This window comes from Marmota flaviventris, chromosome X, assembly GCF_047511675.1.
Source record: "Marmota flaviventris isolate mMarFla1 chromosome X, mMarFla1.hap1, whole genome shotgun sequence".
NCBI classification, from domain to species: Eukaryota; Metazoa; Chordata; class Mammalia; order Rodentia; family Sciuridae; genus Marmota; species Marmota flaviventris.
The window spans coordinates 94,771,781-94,790,505 of NC_092518.1; the positions used below are offsets into that span (position 1 = coordinate 94,771,781).

The window sequence follows — 18,725 nt, forward strand, 5'->3', positions numbered from 1 at the left end:
TATTTATACTTTATGGCTTCTCAACTTCACTTTCCCACTGAGTCATCTATTATTTTGTAGACAAAACTAAAAATTAGCCAATGTAATCCCCTCTGCAGGATTTGTAATTCAATAAAACATAATTATGTAAGGGTGCCAATATCTATTGAGAGAAAGCTTATTCATTAGCAGGTCAAACTCTACTGACAGGCATCTTTTCCCCCACATTTTTAAATTGGTACTTATAATTGTACATAATTATGGAATTTGTTGTTATGTATTCTTACATGCACAAAATATAATGATATAATTTGGCCAATATCTGTCCCCAGCACTTCCTCCTCTCTCCCCACCTCCCACCACTGGCCCTTTCCTCTACTTATCTCCCCCCAACCCCAAGACAGGTGTCTTCTGAAAGAAACTTTTCCAGCTTCCTGGAGATGACTCTGCAAAGACCCCTCTGGGAAATCAGGTTGTTTTGCTTCCTCATCCACTGAAAAACACTATCCTATTCCAGATGCACATTAAGAAAGAGATAACTCCAAACAGAATCATGAAGTAGGCTGAACCTGCTGGAATGTCTTCCTTGGGCATGTTTCTTCTGCTTTATGGGGGACCTTCTGAACTCTCACCCCAAGGATCTGGTGTTCTGCTACTGTCCCCCCTGAATGGAACTCTCTAGATGATACCCTAAATGTTGTACCTTCTTCTGCATTCATTATAACATCTTAAACTAGCTGGAAAATCATAGAGTAAATAGTGGTTACCAAAGCCTGGGGAGAGTAACGGGAGATAAGGAGAGCTTTGTCATTACAAGTAGATGGGCAGAATAATTTCTGTTGCTATATTATACTGTAGAATGAATATACTTAACAATAATGCATGCATATTTTAAAATAGATAGCAGAGAGAATTTTGAATGTACTTATCATAGAGAAATGGTAAAAATTTAAGGTGATTAATATGCTAATTACCCTGACATAATCATTACACAATGTATACATGAATCAAAACATCACATTGTGCTTCATAAATATGTTCAATGGCTATCTGTTGATCAAAACATTTTTTTAAGATGCAGTGTTCAAAAACCTTGGCAAAATGAGTTTTAAAGGAAAGGGGGACTGAAGTTCACTGGATTAGACAAAGGGGAATGAATGGAAGGGAGAATGGATGGGAATAGGAAGACAGTAGAATGAACCAGACATAATTTTCCTATTTTCATATATGAGTATGTGACCAGTGAAACTCCACATCATGTATAACTATAAGCATGGGATCCTAAGTAGAGTAAGTCATACTCCATGTACATGTAATATGTCAAAATACACTCTACTGTCATGTATATCTAAACAGAACAAATGAAAAAAGAAGAAAGGGTGAGGTATTCTGACACACCCTTGTCCTCATTTCAACTCTCCAACATGCACCTTCTGTTACTGAGAGATAGTGCAATATCTTGTTTTCACAGACCCTCTTATATAGGGAATATGCAAAAGCCAGTTCTGCTAGTGAAGAGAGGATACAAATCAACATCAAAGTAGAAAGCAAGCCCAATATTAAGGGTGTGATGAGAGATTGGCATGGAGACTGCTGGAGATATTTGTCCGATTATGGTCTGGTCTCAGGGATTGAAGAAGGGGTTAGATATTTCAAGTGCAACTACATTGCTGATAAATGGTCATTCTTTCTTCTGACTCCCCCCCCCCCCCCGCAGATGGTTGTTCCCCATTCTCTAATATATATCATGTAAAATTGGAGAATTCAAATGGCATGCAAAGTCACAACTTGTTTCTGCCAGATTGCCAAGATATTGCCAGGAGGATAAGCTGGGGAAACTGCTCCATTTTCTTGCCTCCCACCATCAATCAGTTGCTGATATAGGAAACTCCCCATAACATAGGCAGAAAACAGTGATTCAAATGTGACAAGAAAAATAGAACTCACACAGAAGTGGGAGATCTCTGGAAATAGGTCAGATGTGTAACCATATCAAAGAGATAGAAACAATCTTGAACTTCACCTCACTCCTCAGGGTTAATATCACCCTCTGGGGTGTGTGGATAGTATGAAATCATCACTACTGCACAATGCTACTCCTTGCCACAGTGATTGTCAGATTCATCACTCTCAATTATCTCCATTGAAAATGTGAATCTGGATGAGTGTCCCTACCACTGTCTCCTTTCAATTTTTGCTGATCTGGACTAGTCCTGCTGCAGAGATATCCTTAATGGGTTCAGGCACACCCTGAACATATAGTTGTGTGTGTCTGGGCTTGGCCCACAGTACTCTCAAAACTTTAGTTAAAGAGTGATTTCATCAGATCCATAGACCCAACTGTATGATTCTTTGTCCTTTTCTCCTACTGGGTTGCATGGATTTTCTTTGGTCTGCCAGTATTCTCTTACTGCAACAGTCAAGAGTATCAGTAGTAGCAACTCAGTCTTCCAGTAGCTATAGAGGGGGTATTATCACGTCACAGCCAAAGGAGGCAAGTAAACCTCAGGATCCCCTAGTGAATTTCTGTCTGGGACTGAGAAAAAGAGCCTGTCAAAGACCACAATCTCAGAGATTGTGTCAACTCAGGACCTTTTGCATTATCTTTACGTTGGAATAGGTAAGGGAAGAAAGTAAAATATAGTATATGAAAGAATCTACATAGTGCCTGGCATATTATAGGTATCAAATGAAATATCTCAGGGCTGTACTCCCTGTTTCCAATTATAATAGCCCACTATAGGATAACCAATCTGAATATTATATTAATTTCATATTGTTAATGTACTGTCACATCCTGAGCATTTTTTTTGGTAGCCAGTGAGTTCAGATAGTGCAATGTTTTAAGCTCCATGGAATGAATTTTGAATGGTAGAGTCTGAAGCACAGTAGCCAGTTAGTCACATTGGATATTTTTATGACAGCTACTTAGAAATGCATGTTCAAAGTACCTGCTATATAATCTAGTTGAGGTTCAACACACATTTATAATGGTTTCTTCTTGGTAGACTATTGTACACTCAATTCATGTAAGTTCCTACACTCTCTACCTATAGAAGGATTATACCTACTCTTTTAAAATCAAGCTCAGTGCTGGGTGTGGTGGCATACACCTGTAATCCCAGGCAGCTCTGGAGGCTGAGACAGGAGAATCGAGACTTCAAAGTCAGTCTCAGCAATTTAGTGAGGCCCTAAGCAACTTAGCAAAACCCTATCCCAAAATAAAATATCACAAAGGGCTGAGGATGTGAGGTGTGGCTCAGTGGTTAAGTGTCCCTGGGTTCAATTCCTGGTACCAAGAAAAAAAAATCAAGTTCAGACATATGACTTGCTTGAGGGTATGAAATAAGAACAGAAGTGGAATGTGTCATATCTAAAGAAGCTTGAAGAACCAGTGTTTTTCTTTGCCACTTTGCCTTTTCCGTAATTGTGTTGATTGGCAACATCCCCTGTGACTCTTTAATTAGCTGGGATCCCAAAGTGAGGGCAATTAAGATCACTATGACTAGAACCATCCCCCAAAGTGCCCTCTTGCCAACCTATGTCGTATATGTGGTATGAGCAAGAAATAGACACTTATTATAAGCATTTTGAGATTGTTTCTTAAAAATTTTGAGATTGTTTCTTACTGATACATATAGCCAAGCTTGTCCCAGCTTGGATGACTTTCAAATATGCCAGAAGAGTGACTATAAGAAATTCATTTGCACATGATACATAACTCTTCTTTGAACTTCAAGGGCCAACTTACTTCTTGCTTTGATTCTGTTATAAATATTGAAACTCCTCAAGTGACAGAGCTCAAGAAGTCCAGGTGTGAGAGGTAGTCCTTCCTCTTAAAGACAAAGCCTATTCTGTGACTGTGCACTCTCTCCCTTTGCTCTTACTTCCTTGGTAATGAGGTAGAACCTCTGAGCTGGCCCCCTGAGGTCCTAGTTGAGTGGCTGTCAGTACTTTATGAAAAGCATATTATAAATCTTCACTTTCTCTCCTCATAAACCAGAGTGAGAGTTGGCATCTGGATTGCAAGTGGAATTTTCTGCTTTTAGTGATTTGACACTTTGGCCCCTTTTGTTACAAATCCAGTTTTAATTTTCTTAACATAGTCCAAGCATAACACATAAACCTCTGCACCCTGGGGAGGCCTGTACGGTCAGTTCCATTAGAAACTACGTTTTTTATTTTTATTATTTTACTTTGCTGAAATTGATTACAAGCGTTTCAATAAGTATTCACTTGATTTTCTTGTCTGGGCAGTTCAGAGCCGAGGGGGAAACCAAACTATTAGATCACACACAGTAACTGGTGAACTTGGAAGGCCCTGTAAGGGAAGGGCTATACCAGATTGGTGGAAAACAAAGTGCTGACTGCCAGTGCTTTTGCTAGCTTTCAACTTTGATATGTTCAGAGTCCTCTGAATTTGGAAAATTATAAGGGAAAACTAAGTATCCAATAAACACTCAATGGATACTTGTCAGACCTTATTGTAGTTAATCTCTCAGTCTTCAGCATTTAGCACAGATGACCAATCCCTCTTAGTATATACGAGGTCCTGGGTTTCACCCCTAGCACAACTCCCCCCAAAAATCTAAAAAAGAAAAATAAAAGTCAATATTCACTCTGACTTGTACATAATCTTATTTTCACACTATCCTTGGCTAATTTTACTCATTTTCATTACTTTAACACAATTTCTGTACTGTCCAAATTTCATTCTAGAATATTACAGCTATACATTCAAATGCCTACTGACCATCCTCATTTGGATGTCCCACGGGTATCTGAAAATCAACATATCCAAAGGACTATAGGATCTCCTAACCCCTCTGTTCATCCTATTTTATGTTTTTTTTTTTTTTCTATTTGTACCAAGAATTGAACCCAGGGATGCTTAACTACTGAGCCACATCCCCAGCCCTTTCAACTTTTTGATACAGGGTCTCCCTGAGTTGCTTAGGCCCTCGCTAAGTTGCTGAGGCTGGCCTTGAATTTACAATTCTCCTGTTTCAGCCTCTCAAGTCACTGAGATTATAGGTGTGCCTCACTGTGGTACTTGTCCTCCTTTATGATTTTTTACTTCAATGAGGCACCACCATCTACCCAGTTACCCTAACAAGAAATGTAAATATTATTCACTCTCTCCCCCTCAACATATTTAGTTAATACTTAAATACTGATAACTCCTAAAACTCTCCATGTAAGTTCCCATGTGTTAATAATATCCAAATATCTGTTTCATATGCATCTTAGAGTCAATATTTTCCAAATATAATTCATTATTTCCCCTTTCCTAGTATATTTCATCTGCTTCAGCTCTCATAATACCTAAAGATCATTCTCACCTGGCATGCTCTGTGCTCTTGTTGCTCTGTGAACTTACTTATACTGTTCCTTCAGCCTAAAATATCTTCTCCATTATGAAATTTGCTATTCATCCTTCAGAGTATTGAATTAATACTACCTTCTCTGTAAAGCCTTCCATAAGGCTTCATAAATCCATTATTCATCTGTGTTTATGTATATAGTATATAATGTATATATAATATATATCCTAAAACATTTATAACATTATAAAAAATTTGATTTTTCATGTTTATCTTTCCATTAAACTTTAGGCTTCTTTGTGACAGGAATCTATTAATCTTTGTTCTACTAGGACCTAAGAGCAGACTTGACATGAAGTTGGCTCTCAATTCAGGTCTGTGGAATGAATGAATACAGAGGGGGTTAGAGACTAATTGGGCTTGAATGGAGAAGGTTAAGAAATAACTTAATATATTTCTTCAAGTAACTATTAATCCCTTACATTTGTATAGCTCTTTAAAATTTCAAACCATAGCCAGGCACATTACTTTATGCTATCCTTAAAACAACTTTGCAAGGTGGGGTAGGAATTATTTCTTGCCTGTTATAGGAGGCAAGAATACACAATGCTCCAGGGCATCCAGTTACATTTTCATGGAACTGTGACTAGAAGTCGGGTTTTTGATTCCTATTCAGTGTCTTGAGGTACTAATATAAGGATGATCAACTTGTTCTTGAGTTCTACAATTGGCCAAATTAGAATAGACAGGCTTAATTGCCATAAGTAGAAAAGATTTAATTGTATGAAAAACCGGATACTGGATTAAGCAACTGGCAGAGGTTATATGTAGTTCTGGGTCCCTGCACAATTAAAGAACCCATTCAACACAATGAATCTCTGATAAAAACAACAGTTATTATTATACTACATTTCAGGCACTGTACTGAGACTCTCCTATTTAATTCTCATGGCAACCCTATGAGGTTTCTTCATTTATAAAGTAAGAAAACTGAGATTCCAAAAGATAAGCAAAGTGCCTAACATTCCATAACTTTTATTTGGCAGAGATGAAAGTCTAAGGCCTATCTGACTTCAAAACTTACATTTTTGGCCTGTATTTTGGAGAGTTATACCAGGTATTTAACTCAGAGGCACTCAACCACTGAGCCACATCCCCAGCCCTATTTTGAATTTTATTTACAGACAAGGTCTCACTGAGTTGCTTAGGGCCTCAATAAGTTGCTGAGGCTGGCTTTGAACTCATGATCCTCCTGCCTTAGCTACTCAAGCCACTGAAATTACAGGTGTGCGAAACCATGCCTGGCTTTGGTCTGTATTTTTTAAAAAAATTAAAATAGCCTGTATTTAATAGAGTAGTTTTAGGTTCACAGCGTAATTGATTGGAAAGGACAGAGCTGTCTCATAAATCCTTTGTATATCTGGCACCAAAGTGGTACATTTGTTAAAACTGATGACCCTAAATTTTTACATCATTATCAGTAAAAATGAATACTTTATACTATGGTTCACTTTTGGTATTCCATACCCTATGGGTTTGGACAAGCATATAATGATGTATTTCACCTATTCATCCTTCCCTTCCCCCAATGCCTGGCGACCACTGACCTTTTTACTCTCTCCCTAGTTTTACCTTTTCTAGAAGACATGTAGTTGGGACCATACAGTATATAGCCTTTTTAGTTTTCATTTTTTCACTTAGAAGTATGTAGTGAAGATTCCTCTGTGTCTTAAAAACAGACACATCAATAATAGAACAAGGTAGAAAACCAGAAATTAACTCACATGTTAATGGTCAATTGATTTTTTTATTAGTTGTTCAAAACATTACATAGCTGTTGACATATCATATTTCATACATTTGATTCAGGTGGGTTATGAACTCCCATTTTTACCCCGTATACAGATTGCAGCATCACATCGGTTACACATCCACTGTTTTACATATTGCTATACTAGTGTCTGTTGTATTCTGCTGCCTTTCCTATCCTCTACTATCCCCCTCCCCTCTCCTCCCCTCCCATCTTCTCTCTCTACCCCATCTACTGTAATTCATTCTCTCCCTTGTTTTTTCCCCTTCCCCTCACTTCCTCTTATATGTAATTTTGTATAACAATGAGGGTCTCCTTCCATTTCCATGTAATTTCCCTTCTCTCTCCCTTTCCCTCCCACCTCTCGTCCCTGTTTAATGTTAATCTTCTTCTCATGCTCTTCCTCCCTGCTCTGTTCTTAGTTGCTCTCCTTATATCAAAGATGACATTTGGCATTTGTTTTTTTAGGTATTGGCTAGCTTCACTTAGCATAATCTGCTCTAGTGCCATCCATTTCCCTGCAAATGCCATGATTTTGTCAATTTTTAGTGCTGAGTAATACTCCACTGTGTATAAATGCCACATTTTTTTATCCATTCATCTATTGAAGGGCATCTAGGTTGGTTCCACAGTCTAGCTATTGTGAACTGTGCTGCTATGAACATCGATGTAGCAGTATCCCTATAGTACTCTCTTTTAAGGTCTTTAGGGAATAGTCCGAGAAGGGGGATAGCTGGGTCAAATGGTGGTTCCATTCCCAGCTTTCCAAGGAATCTCCATACTGCTTTCCAAATTGGCTGCACCAATCTGCAGTCCCACCAGCATGGTCAATTAATTTTTGACAAAAGTGACAAGAGCACAAAATGCAGAAAGGACAGTCTCTTTTTTTATTTGTTCTTTTTAGATATACATAACAGTACAGTGTGTTTTGACATATTGCACATACATGGAGTATAACTTATTCTAATTAGGATCCTATTCTTGTGGTTGAACATGATGTGGAGTTTCACTGGTCGTGTATTCATATATGAACATAGGAAAGTTATGTCTGATTCAGTCTACTGTCTTTCGTATTCCCACCCCCTTTCTTCCCATCATTCCCCTTTATCTAATCCAATGAACTTCTATTCTTCCATTCCTCCCACCCCTGCCACTTATTGTGTGTCAGCATCCTCATATCAGAGAGAACATTCTGCCTTTGGTTTTTTGGGTCTGGTTTATTTTATTTACCATGATATTCTCCAGTTCCATCCATTTACCAGCAAATGTGCCCTTCCACAGATGAATGGATAAAGAAAATTTGGTATATATACACAATGGAATATTACTCAGCTATAGAGAAGGATGAAATTATGGCATTTGCAAGGAAATGGAAATACAGTCTCTTTAAGAAACAGTGTTGAGAAAACTGGGTATCCATATGCAGAATAATACAATTGGGCCTTTATATCATTTTACATACAAATAATAAGTCAAAATGGGTAAAAGCGGCGCTGGGGATGTGGCTCAAGTGGTAGCGCGCTCGCCAGGCATGCGTGCGGCCCGGGTTTGATCCTCAGCACCACATACAAACAAAGAGGTTGTGTCCGCCGAAAACTAAAAAATAAATATTAAAAATTCTCTCTCTCTCTCTTTAAAAAAAATGGGTAAAAGCTTAAATTTAAGCTCTGAAATGATAAAATAACAAGAAAATAGAGGAAAACTCCATGACATTGGTCTGGGAAGTGATTTTTTTTAAATGCAAGCCTAAAAGCACAGTCAATGGAAGCAAAAATAGAGGAATGAGGTTGCATCAAAGTAAAAAGCTTCTGCATAGAAAAGGAAACAATTAGAATAAAAAGACAGCCCACAAAGTGGAAGCAAATATTTGCATAGATATTTCTCAAATGAAAACAAACAAATATCCAACCAATTATGAAAAATATGTTCAGTATCATTAATCATTAGGGAAATATAAAATACAATGAGATATAACTTCATCCCAGTTAGAATGGGTCTCATCAAAGACAAAACTTTTGGAAACCATGTGGAAAAAAAGAAACACTCATGCACTGTGGGAGTGTAAATTAGGACACCCACTATGAAAAGCAGTATGCACATACCTCAAAAACCTGAAAGTAAAATAACCATATGATCCAGCAAGTCTACTGTTAGAAAAGAAATGGAATCATTATGTTGAAGACACATTGCACTTTCATGTCTATTGCAGCATTATTCACAATTCCTAAGACATGAAATGAAAGTAAGTGTCCATCAACAGATGAATACGCATATTATACAGCCTTAGAAAAGAAGGAAATTTTGTCATTTTGACAGCATGGATGAACCTGGAGTATATTACACTTAGCAAAATAATTAAGGCACAGAAAGAGAAAAACTATATGGTCTTATTTATTTGTAGAATCTAAAAACATTGAACTTAAAAATGTAGACAGTAGAATGGTGGTCACCAGAACCTGGATGAGTGGAGATTGGGGAGAAGTTGGACAAGAGGCACAAAATTTTAGTAAGACAAATAGGTTTTCAAGATACATCGCACATTATGGTAACCATAGTTAATAATACCATATGTTTGTAGGTTGCTAATCAAATAGTTCTTAGTTGTTCTAACACACACACACACACACAAAGATAAGTACCTGAGGTAATGGTTGTGGCAGTTAGCTTGATATAATCATTCCACAACATATACATATATCAATACATCACATTATGTCCCATAAATATATATAATTATTATTTGTTAATTAAAAATAAAAATTTAAATTTAAATTTAAAAAAGAAGATGAAAGATACTAAGGGCAGGAGGTAACAGACTGGCTAATGTTCAGGAATGCACTTTGCAACAACCAAATTTTACCTGCCAATTTGTTCTTCAAATTGTCTTCAAAGTGTATATCACCTCATATACATGTGATAGTTGTCAAATAATACCCCATTTTTTTTTTTTAGAAAGAGTGAGAGAGACAGAGAAAGAGAGAATTTTTTTAATATTTATTTTTTAGTTTTCGGCGGACACAACATCTTTGTTTGTATGTGGTGCTGAGGATCGAACCCGGGCCACACGCATGCCAGGCGAGCGCGCTACCGCTTGAGCCACATCTCCAGCCCTACCCCATTTTTTTAAAAAAAGTTTTCCTCCTCCTTTTTGCCAATCAGGTTTCTCCTCTAGGGAATTTCTTATTCATAAATTTTGTCCATTTTTTTTTCAGATAATATGCTTGTATTTTTATTATTGATCAGAATTCCTTTACATATTAAGGTATGAATTATTTTGGTTTACATATTAGGTGTCCCAGAAGCTTATGTGTGACACAATACAATTATGTTCAGAGCTGAAATGATTAAATAATGAGAATTGTAACAAGATCAGTAGATTGATGTAGGCAGATGGAGTCTGGCTGGAGAAGGAGTTCCTGGGGGGGATGCTTTGGGGGTTTGTCCCTGCTGAGTGGAGTGTTCTCTGCTTCTTGATTGCTATGTCCTGAGCTGCTTCCCTCCAGTATGACCTTCCCCATGATGTTTTGCCTCACCTAAGGCCCAGAGATATGGAGTTAGCTGATTGTGGAGTGAATCTCCAAAATCATGAGACAAAATAAACCTTTCCTCATCCTGAGTTGTTCTTTCCAGTTTTTTTTTTTTTTTTTTGGTCACAGCAACACAAAGGTGATTAAAGCACTAATTCTTTTTTTCAGTCCATGTATTTCAAATAACTTTTCCTGTTGACTTTTTATTTTGTTATTGAGAGAGGTTTCAAATTTCAAATTGTCCAATCTGTCAATTTCCTTGATTTGTGTTTTGTTTTATTATGTTTTAGAAATCCTGATGTCACAATGATATCTATATGTTTTTTCTTTTAATAATTTTGAATTTTATTTTTCATATGTAAGTTTTTAATATAAGTACTATTTCCTTTCTCATATGGTGAAACATAGTTAATATTTTCCTTATGTAAAGCCAATATCTCATTCCCATTTACTGAACAGTCTATCTTTTCTCTACAATCGGTGAAGCTAGTTGTATCATACTCAAAATTCCATTAAGTACATGAACCTATTACTGGGCTTTATTTTCTGTTCCACTGATGTATTTCACTATTCCTGTAAAACTACTATGTTATTTAAATTACCATGGTTTTATATAAATCCATGTTTTCGTTGTTGTTGTGGATTGAACTCAGGGGCATGTAACCACTGAGCCACATCCCCAGCCCTATTTTGTATTTTATTTAGAGACAGGGTCTCACTGAGTTGCTTAGTGCATTGCTAAATTGTTGAGGCTGGCTTTGAACTCACGATCCTCCTGCCTCAGGCTCTCCAGCCACTGGGATTGCAGGTGTGTTCCATCTATGGCTGGCTAAACCCATGTTTATTGGCAGGCAAGTTCTTCTTTGGTTTTATAGATTTTGGGGCTGTTTTTGGTCTTTTGTTCTTCATTTCAAATTCTAGAATAAATTTGTCAATCCCAATAGTATTGGGATTTGTTGAGCAGTGATTTATATTTATGGATGAGTCTTGAGAGAACTGTCAAGGTTTATCTCAGTATTTTTAGGTCTTTTATGTCCTTCAATAAAGTTTTATAATAGTCTGCATAGAGATGTCATACCTATTGTGATCTAGACATTATTTATGTACTTTTACCATGCGTATATTCTATATAACCATTCAAACTGAGGGAGGAGCCTTAGTGAACTCTGGTGGATCACACGGTGGGTCAACTCTGCTTTACCTGCCAATGCAGTTGAATGGTCTCCTGTAGTCCTGTATATCTCAACTCCAGAGTACAGTTTCTATATTACGGTGGACTAAGCCTTAATGACTATGACTTGGTGACAGAACTCCGCTCCTAAAATAACATTTTAGATACTTACTACTTGATATCCCATAGTTATATACTTCATCTCTTACACCTCCAGCAGCATGTCCATTGATGTCATCACAGATGGCAAGGTCTTGCCTAGGAACCTCAGAGACCTGCATTGTGGTTTTCCCTTGGGAATTTGTCATTAAGTTCACACTGCCTCTTTTCCCATTGCCCCCTCTACAACATAAGGTCTTTCAAATTACGTACTTTGCACAGAAGGACTACTTGAACCATAGCTTCCATCTGCTCTGGCCCTATGTTTTTTCCTAGTTCTACTTAAGGCTGACAGCTTTCTCTGTCACCTGGTGTATGGGCCACTGTGGAATATGTTGCCTCTAGAATCCAAGGAGGTCTATTTGGTGCTGTTCTTCCTTCTTTGCGGTAAGTAATGCAAGGTGCTGCAGGGAATCTTTTGCTATAGAAGTGATATACTGGCATATCCTTAACCATTAGCCCCCCCAAATTTTTAACAAAGTGAGACCTCCCGAATCTTTGTGGGATTTATCTTTCTTTTTTGGTACCAGGGACTGAACCCAGGGGTGCTTTACCACTGGGCCACATTGCAGCGATTTTATATTCTATTTAAAGAGAGGGTTGTGGTTAGTTGCTTAGGGCCTAAGTTACTGAGGCTGGCTTTGAATTCATGATAACAGATGTGCACCACGACACACAGCCCTGGATTTCTTTCACTCCATACAGCACATGCATGTTTTGCTAACTCCTCAAGCATATTAAGCCACTTCTTTTTCCATCATGACTAATCAACATAATGTCTACAATTTGATGTGATGTCCTGAAATGGGTAGATGGCTAGATCTGTCTAAATTGTGTTATGACAGAGAGCAGAAAAGTTAGAATAGAACTGGGGCAAAATTATAAATGTTTTTTTTTCCATTTCATACAAATATGACTGTTTCTGATACTCTTTTCTGAATGGCATAGAAAAGGACACATTTTCTAAATTGATGTCCATAAACTCTGTACTTGTGACCACATTAATCTGCTCTAGTAAAGATACCCACCCCAAATTGTAACCACAATGACCAATGCTCAACAAAAGTAGTAATGCACTGACTTGATGGACTTCTTAATTTTGAATCATTCTTGTATTTCTGGATAAATTTGGCTATGAAGGTGTTCATTATTTATTTACACCAGTGGATTTTTTAGGTTCATTGATGATTTTGTTTTTCATCTCTGTTCATAAGTGAGAGCAATCTATATTCTGTTTACTGTTCTTGTTCAGTTTCAGCATCAAGGCAATACCAGCTAATTAAATTAGAGGAGTTTTTCCAAATAGTTATTCATTATTGCACTGAATAGTTTGTAAAAGATGGCATTATGGAGTCCTTGAGAATTTGGTAAAAACTCACCTATAAAAACTATTTTGATAGATCCTTTTATTTTCCCCCCTTAGAGTAATACTTCAAACTATGCATTTAATTTCTCTAATGACCAGTGGAATATTCATATTTTTATTTCTTCTTGTATCAACTTTGTTCAATTAAATTTTTCTAGGGGGTCAAGCATGGTGGCACATGCCTATAATCTCAGCAACTCAGGAGGCTGAGGCAGGAGGATCACAAGTTCAAGGCCAGCCTCAGTAACTTAGGGAGGTCCTAAGTAACTTAGTGAGACACTGTCTCTAAGTAAAAATATAAAAAGGGGCTAGGGATGTGGCTCAGTGGTTAAGCACCCCTGGGTTCAATATCTGGTACCCACCCACAAATATTTTTTTCTAGGAAAGTATTAATTCTTTCTAATCACCAATATATCATTATCATACATAGTATTCTTAAAACTTTATATGTATTTGTCCCATTTTATATTCCTAATATCACTTGTGTCTTGTCTTTTTTGTTTTTTATCCGTCTTACCAAATATTTGACTTTTTCAAAGAATGAGCTTTTAGTTTTACTAATCATCTCTATAGTATGTTGATTTTCTGTTTTCTTAATCTCTGCTTTCACCTTTATTATTTATTTCCTTTTATGTTCTTTGGATTTATCAGTGGTGTGCTAGAGTAAGATCTAATCAGCTAGTGAAAGCCAAGTATTATATTTTCAGAAAATTTTCTACCTAGTTGTTAAAAAACATAAAAATTAAACTATGTATAATTAATATTATATAAATTATATTAGAAACAGAGTTAGGGAGTATTCAAAACCCACCACTTCTTAACTTACTATATTTTAGTATTATTTATGCTCTTGATTTTTTTTATATCTATTGTATCTGAAAGGAGTAAATGCTATATAATGGTGTGCTACTTTGCATCTTTTCCCAGTGATCTCATGTTGGCAGTTTATAAAAACTGGCCATGGTTATAGTATTGTATATGCTATATAATAAGGTTGATTTATTGTTTTTTAATTCTCTAGACTTCATAAAGCTGAGACAGGAGAATGGCAAGTTTGAGGCCAGCCTCAGCCACTTACAAATAGTCTCTCAACATAAAAAAGTGGGGCTGGGAGTGAAGCTCATTGGCAGAGTGTACTTGGATTCAATCCTCAGCACTGCAAAAAACATAACAAATACAATATTGATAATACATATTAAAGTTTAAAATGCATTGTATCTGTAGCTACTGCATTTCAATTCCACAGAAATTTAGGAAATAATCTTCCAGTATCTGAAGCAAATAAGTTATTCATATCATTAAGTATCTGAGTAAGCAAATAAGTTATTCATATCATTAGAAAGTGAGTAAATGTTTTCTACATGTGCTTTCAAGGAACATTTAGTCTTCAGTTGGTGGGTTTAGTTTGTGTGTGTGTGTGTGTCTGTGTGTGTGTACATAGAGTTTACTTTTAGAGCAGTTTTAGGCTCATGAAAAAATGGAGTAGAAAGTACAGTTTCCACATACTTCTTTCCTCCCAACACACACAGGCTCTATGACATCAACCTCTAATACAACAGTAGTACATTTGTCACAATCAATGGACCAACATTGACACATCACTACACAAAGTCCATAGTTTTACTCTTCTTGTTACAGATTCTGTGAGTTTTGACAAATGTGTAATGACATGTATACACGTCCATAGTATTATACAGAGTTTCAATGCCCAAAAAGTCCTCTGTATACTACCTATTTATCCTCCCTCCCTTCAAACCCATGAAAACCACTGATATTTTTACTGTCTCTGTAGTTTTGCCTTTTCCTGAATAACATATAGTTGGCATCATACAATTTGTAGCCTTATCAGATTGACCAATTTTAATCTATTTATTATCACAATTTTTTATTGTTTTAATCAAATCTTATATATCCTTAGTAATTTTATAGATCAGTTCTTGAAGGAGGTGTGCTAAAAATCTCTCACTATTATTATAGATGTGGTTGTTTCTCATTTTAATTCTGTTAGCTTTCACTTTATACATTTTGTAGCTATATTTTTAGATGCATACAAATTAATTTTCTCTTCAGTGAGTGGCTACTTTTTAATCATTAATGAGGTATCCCTTGCTCTTAATGTTTTTCACCTTAAATTTCATTTTGTCTACTATGTATTTTTCTATCCCTTTGTTTTCATTTAATTACACAGTGTTATGATGTTTTATGTGTTTCATTTCTTTTTTTCCTTTGGTACCAGAGATTGAACCCAGGGGCACTTTACCACTGAGCCATATCCTCAGTCCCCTTTTTTATGACTTCTTTAAATCACTGAGGCTGGCTTTGAACTCATGATCCTTCTGCCTCAACTTCCCAAGTCACTAGGATTACAGGTGTGCACCACTGTTCCCACATTTTATGTATGTATATTGATAGGCAACATATAGTAGAACATATCATATTTAATCTGAGTGTCTCTATTTAAAAAAAAAGTTTTTTAATGGGGCTGGGGCTGAGGCTGGGGCTCAGTGAGGCACTGGGCTCAATCCTCAGCACTACATAAAAATAAAATAAAGGCATTGTGTCCAGCTACAAATATATATATATATATATATATATATATATATATATATATATATATATATATATATATATATAAAGTTTTTTAAGTCATTTAAATTTATTGTAACTATTAATATATTATTTTGCTTTTTATGGTTACTCTGTATTCTTTGTTGTCTTATTTTATGTGACATTATCTAAGGGCATTGATTTTTCAGGTTGACTTCATTTTCACCTGTGACTTGGAGCAGGGACCATATTATTGCTGTCATTAGGCTGATGAGTAGATTTCTTTCAAAGGAGACACCTTTTTCAGTTCCCCACTTTCCATAGCTACCAGTTCTAACTCTGTGCCATACCCAAAATGTGCAACTCAGATTCTTATCCTCTTAGGCCTTATGAACTACATCTTGTCTATTTGTCTCTTTGAGCGACTAATCTTTAAATCATAATTGCAATTTGGGATATTTCTTTGTTTCTTGCTTTCAAATGAAACTATAGATTCAAACTTTAAATATCAGGCATTTTTATATGTCTGGAATGTGTGATTTTATGTGTGTGTTGATGTGATGTTAGATTACTTTCTACATAAGCTAAGATTTTGTTCTTAAACTGAAGAACAAGACTATGATGTTAACCACCAAGTTCTACTGCCTCCGAGTGTTGTTTTTCTTCTTAGGCCTTCCAGTATCACCCTTGATGCTTCTGTGCATTTTATAATAGAGAGCTAGAGTCCATGACATATACTCTGTCCATGCAATAGACACATCTGTCACACTTGACATTATCAACTATGAAAATTTAGTTAGCAAATTAAATACCATTTATTTATTTTCCATATGAGTCAACTATTTACTTCATTAGCTAACAGTTTATTTCTCAGTTCAGGACCTTAATAAATGAAGATGCTATTTGTTTATTTTAGTTTTATACCACCTTTTAAGGGACACCAGGAAATCTAACAGATAATTTCTTCATATGGACACAAGGCTCAAAATTTAAAGAAGGGGCTGTGGCTGTGGTTGTGGCTCAGTGGTAGGGTGCTTGCCCAGCATGTGTGAGGCCCTGGGTTCCATCCTCAGAACCTCATAAAAATAAACAAAATAAAGGCATTCTGTCCCTCTACAACTACACTTTTTTTTTTAATTTAAAGAAATTAAAACATGGTCCTTAAATTTAAGTGAAAGCAGGACCCTGAAGATGTGCTGATTATTTTTTCTGATGCAGACATTCTGCTTTGAATAATATATTTAGAAGGGTGAAGATCAACACCTGTTCCTCAAGTGGCTCTGTCTTGGACAAGAACCTTTGCCACACTCTGTATAAATACACATATTGTGATTACATTGTCAAACTTTATTGGGGACTTTTTGAGGTGTGAGGACAATGAATCATTCTGGGAATTTCTCATGGATTGTCACCCAAATGTCTGCCATCCACGTTGCCAGATATTTCTTTGCTCATTCATTTTATTAAGACAGTCTTCAGATGGCCCACTAATGTTGTGGCATTTGAGGATCCTCTACCAAATATAGTGCTTGGACTAGATGATCTCTTACAAAGATCCCTCCCAATTCTGGCATTTTATGGGCTCAAATTTCATTGCCAGCTTCCATGATTGAAAATAGCTATCACATGTCAGTGCTCATGTTTCTTGCCACCCCAGGACTTAACACAAAGCTATTTGTCAGTAGTGAATCCTCCAGTGCCCCAGGGATTCTGTAAGGAAAAGGAAGGAAACTAACATTTATTAAGTTATCACAGTGTATTGTATTACCTTAGCTAAGTTTATTGCCTATAAAGGAGGCACTATTATTATTGTTCTTACAAGAAATTGAGTTTGAGATCATTTAATTGACTTTTTGGATATTGGAGATGAGATTGGAATTAATTTTTTTTCTGATTACACAGACTTGTCACAAAGCATGTAGCTTTGCCTATTCATACATCATTCATTCATCATATATTTATAGAGCACCTATGACATGCCAGATGGGCACCGTGGACACAATTGAAAATAAGATAGATAAGTTTCTTGTTCTTCATCATGGTTCATTTACAGCATGAAACTATCTGGAATATGGTAGACCACAGGACAGTGAGCATCCTCATGGCTATAGTAATATTCAAAACTTATGACTTGATTTCAAAGATCCCAGAGAGCCATGGTATATTCTGGTTAACTGGTTATCACTGCTCAGAAAAGGGACTAAACTATTTGTGGGGCAGATACTAGGGATTGAACTCAGGGGCACTCAGCCATGGAGCCACATCCTTAGCCTATTTTTTGTTTTACTTAGAGACAGGGTCTCACTGAGTTGCTTAGCACCTCGCTGTTGCTGAGGCTGGCTTTGAACTCACAATCCTCCTGCCTCAGCCTCCTGGGCTGCTAATTTTTTTTTTAATACTGGGGATTAAATCCAGTGGCACTCTACTATTCATCTGCATACCAAGCCATTCTTATTTTTATTTTGAGATAGGGTCTAGGTTACTGCGGCTGGCCTCAAACGCTTGCCTCAGCCTCCTGAGTAGCTGAATTACAGGAATGTGTCACTGTTCCAAGCTCAGACTAATCTTTGATATGATCATCTTGTTAGGACCACAAAAAGATCCCCTCTCATTTGAGCAAAATTTCTGGCAAAGTGGTGTGAGAGGAACTTAAACCTTCTCACCTATATAGGCTCTAAAACAACTCTATTGAGGTTTATTTACCATAAAATTCATCTATCTTAAGTATATAATGCAATGTCTTCTCTAATATATACAGAATTGTGTAAGCATTACAACAATAAAATTTTTGAACATTATCATCACCCTAAAAATAAACTACATAAACATCAGCAGTCATTCC

General features: G+C 36.5%; 1 pseudogene; it reads right to left on the bottom strand.

Moving 5' to 3' along the window:
* Positions 1-1,743: 1,743 nt before the first annotated feature.
* Positions 1,744-2,444, bottom strand: LOC114091826 (cation-dependent mannose-6-phosphate receptor pseudogene; annotated as a pseudogene).
* Between the last annotated feature and the right edge of the window lie 16,281 nt (positions 2,445-18,725).